The sequence below is a fragment of the Pogonomyrmex barbatus genome, unplaced genomic scaffold (genome assembly GCF_055798465.1).
Source record: "Pogonomyrmex barbatus isolate J1 unplaced genomic scaffold, ASM5579846v1 scaffold8, whole genome shotgun sequence".
NCBI lineage: Eukaryota > Metazoa > Arthropoda > Insecta > Hymenoptera > Formicidae > Pogonomyrmex > Pogonomyrmex barbatus.
In genome coordinates, this window is record NW_028297182.1 from 5,096,766 (window position 1) to 5,100,822 (window position 4,057).

The following is a 4,057-nucleotide window of genomic DNA, read 5'->3' on the forward strand; positions in this document are numbered from 1 at the left end:
TGGTCAATAGAAGATATCGATATATATATATATATATATAGCCATCTAGTGGTCAATAGAAGATATCGATATATATATATATATATATATATATATATATCGATATCTTCTATTGACCACTAGATGGCTTAGAAGTTTTTTTCAAATGTTCTCAAGAATGTTTCTATACTTACCTTGTAGTATATATATAACTATTAAGAGCCTTATTTTCGTACTTCTAAACTCGTCGTACATATATTCTAATATTACATTCATGACTTTGCAGCTCTTGAAGCACCAAGAGTGGCTTCACATTCTTTTTGTCAAAAACTTGAAAATATTATCTAGAAATTTATTTTATTATATAATTACATTTTTTTTAAATTTTTATAAATATAAAGTTTTTAAAACTTTTTTACTTGCTTATTTTATAAAACAAAATAATGTAGACAATAATTTTTTTATGTAGTATTTTCCAGGAAAAGAAGTATGCGCATAATAATAATATAATATGCGCATAATAATATATATAAAAATAGTAATTTTGTTCTTTAATTTTTTTTCCTTTAATATACAAAACATTTTTTGTGCATTTTAATTAGACAGCCGATCGACGCGTATGATTGCAAAATGGTTTAATTTTTGTTAAATACTTACAACCATTCCTACTTTTAACACGATTCGATTTTTCATAAGATACTAATTTAAAATTATAGTTTAATTATTATATAAATATAATAACGAAAAATTACTTTCCTTGCGCATTAGCATCTTTTTATATAACGTTTTTTATCTCATATATTTAATTACTACAGTATAAATTTCATTATACAAAAAAAATAATTAATTAATGAGTAACATTATGTTTAAAAAACATATAATTTTATAACCTTTCTTAAAAATTTGTAATTAATGTATTAGTTCTATTTCAAGACTGCTGAAAAATTAACGTTGCAAGTCTATTAAGAACGACATGTGATTCGTGATATAATCAATTATCTTAAATTTATATAAATTTAAAAGAAAAATTATTAAGTATCTAGCGTATCTCAGATATCTTGCTTATGGACTAATGTTATCTGTTATCTTATTCTTTTTAATTTAATTTTTTTGTTTTCAGATATTGTAAGTAAGACAGAACAAAATGCAGGTAGCGACATTTTTGTCTATTGTGTTGAACCCAACCAAGATTTAAAGCAAGGACTAATCACAAAACGATATTCGGCAAACAAGTATATTAAAATCAGATCCGTTTGTTATTTTGATTTTTTATATGCATTACTAATTTTTCGCATATAATATAATATTTTATTATAATATTAAGTGAAGTAATACAATATTAAGAATCCTAATCGCCGATAAAAAAAATCAAAGAACAAAATTATCATTTTTATACTTTTTTTCCTGCGGAGAATACTATAAAAAAATTGCTGTCTGCGTTATTTTATTTTTTAAAACAAATAACTAAATTTTTATATCTATAAAAATTTTGTAAAAAGTATATAATAAAATTAATATAATAAAATAATTTCTAAATAATATTTTCAAGTTTTTAACAAAAAGAACGCGAAGCACTGTTGGTGCTTCAAGAAGTTTGTGACTCTTGAGAAAATTTTGAGAAAATATGTTCTACGCCATCTAATAAATAAATAGATGATGTCGATATATTCAAGCTAACGAAATATCTAAGATCTGTTCTTTTTGATTGAACTTCTTGCACGTTTATCTTTCTTCTTTTTCTTTCCGTGCTAGAGAGAAAAAGAGAAAAGATGTATCTGCATTTACTTACAATAAATAATAAATGGTAATTCTCAGGAAAAGTATAATCGTAATTACGATTATAATGAAAAAATTCACGATTGTGGGATGAAAGAACTCATCGTTAACAAATTTGAACGTATCGGCAGGTGGAAAATGCATTTCGCCTCTGCTCGCAAACATGCGTCCATAATGGTGAGTTTCGAATGATCCGAATAGAAGCAGGAGATAGCTAGGCTAAGTTTTGCCAGGAGGTGCCGCGCTTGAAGTTTCTATATATAGGAAACGAGAACGAGGTTTTTATCTTCAATACATCCTGATACATCGCGCGAAACTCTAGGTGTGCCGATGCGGCGTGAAGCGAGCATCGTCCGATGCGCCAAATCGGTAACGATCACCCAATCCGTAGTAGATATGCCGCGAAGAGTCAGCAGACCGTATCCTTTTAAAGAGTATTTAGTTCAAGATGCTTCTCCATATATACATGTATAAACTACTAGCGCATACGCATAATAATCGCGTATACGTAGGAGCAAATTATGCGTGACAAATTATAAAAAGAGTATCGCGTAATGCAATAATTAAATATATTTATCACGACATTTAAGTGGAATGTAAGGTAACCCGGTGAAAGGCAGTGAAATATATCCTCTCTTCGAAATGACACGATAAACAATCAGTTTTGCGAGATCTAGATAAGTAGTAACAACGTTTTACGTCGACGATGCGAGCGTCGTAAGTGTCGGCCCGGCGGTTTTGAACGGCGAGCGGACGGCGAGAGATCGCGAAACGATCGCGAAACCGGGGCCGTTTAAATTGTCGCGCACCGCCCGGGAGCTAATTCCGAGCGGCGAGTGGACCCAGGAATTGGTCGATCGAGAGCAGAGCGGCGATCGCAGCGTACCACCGGGATCCACGATCGACGAGCGCGACGAGCGTAACCGCGCGAGAGATAGAGCGCGTTGTGGGCGGGGTCGTCCAGAGAAAGCCTCGCGCGGACTCGCGTGGTCCGCTCGCTACGCGAGCGTCGAATCGGCTATTCTCGCACCGGGAGAGATACGTACGTACGTACGTACGTATATACATACACGCCCGTGCCGCGCCGTGAGGCGTGTGCCGTTTTTTAATTTCAACCAACGTAAGGAATCGGCGACCGCTCTCGGAGCGGCTCCCGCTTACCCGCGAGTTTTAGACGGGCGAGAGGAGAAGTCACTCTCTCGCGAGTCGAGGATATCGGCTCGGGCGCAACGTGTAGATGTGGAATATGCACATGACATGCACATGAGGTAGAATGCGAAAATTAATTGCTCGCGCGATACGACTGGAAAAGAGAAAAATTATAGAGAGAACTGAATAACCGAAGAGAGAGAGAGAGATATTTGATATTTTCAATGCAATCTATTTTTTTACGTTGTTACTCAGGAGCTCAATGTCCGATTATCTTTTTGTCATAGTCAAAGAATGAAAACGCAATAAAATTATTGTTTTTATTAGAGTCCTTGCTTTTATTTCTTCAATCATGCAGTTCTAAAACAAAATCTAGAGTCTTTGAAATATATCTTTTACATTATTTGCTTTTTATATGACTAAAATCCTTGATTTTAATGTCAAATATATTACATATAGATATCTTTTACACTAATACCTTAAAATAATTAATAATATAAATGGTTAATCCAGTTCTAGTTGACTGAATACATTTTCAAGGAGTGTTAGAATCCGGATTCTTGACTTTTTTTCCGAACAAAATAGAAAAGTCGTTCTTACACGACAGCAGTATGCAATAGCATCAAATTAAATGTCATTATATACTCTTGCCGCAAACGATTCCAGAAGGAACTATTGACTCTTGAACAACGATACGAAGAAGCCGTAATATTGATACCAAGTACGTGTTTATGCAATTTCGTTTTTTTTCAGAAATTCGGCCTAAGGCTGCGAAATATCCTTCGAGGATTACGTATCAAGCAAAGGAGAAAAAAATGCAGTTTCGTAAATAACCATAATCGTAAATAAATCAAAAATTAAATGAAATAAATTTTGAAGACAAATAATTTGTTATTATTTAACATAATCTTAAGTAAATAAATATTATAATAAATAATTTTCTCGTAGGTAAGACAACAAGAAATTTATTAATTATATTAATTTAACTATTTTTTTCTTTTAATATAGCAGTAAAAAGTTTAATATATCATTAATCTTTAATTGCTAAAAAATTACCGACAAATTGGGATTTTTTTACAAAAGAAATTTATACACTTATGTAATGTAAATTTCATTATTTGACTTGCACTCTTTCTACGAAGAAAATCTATAC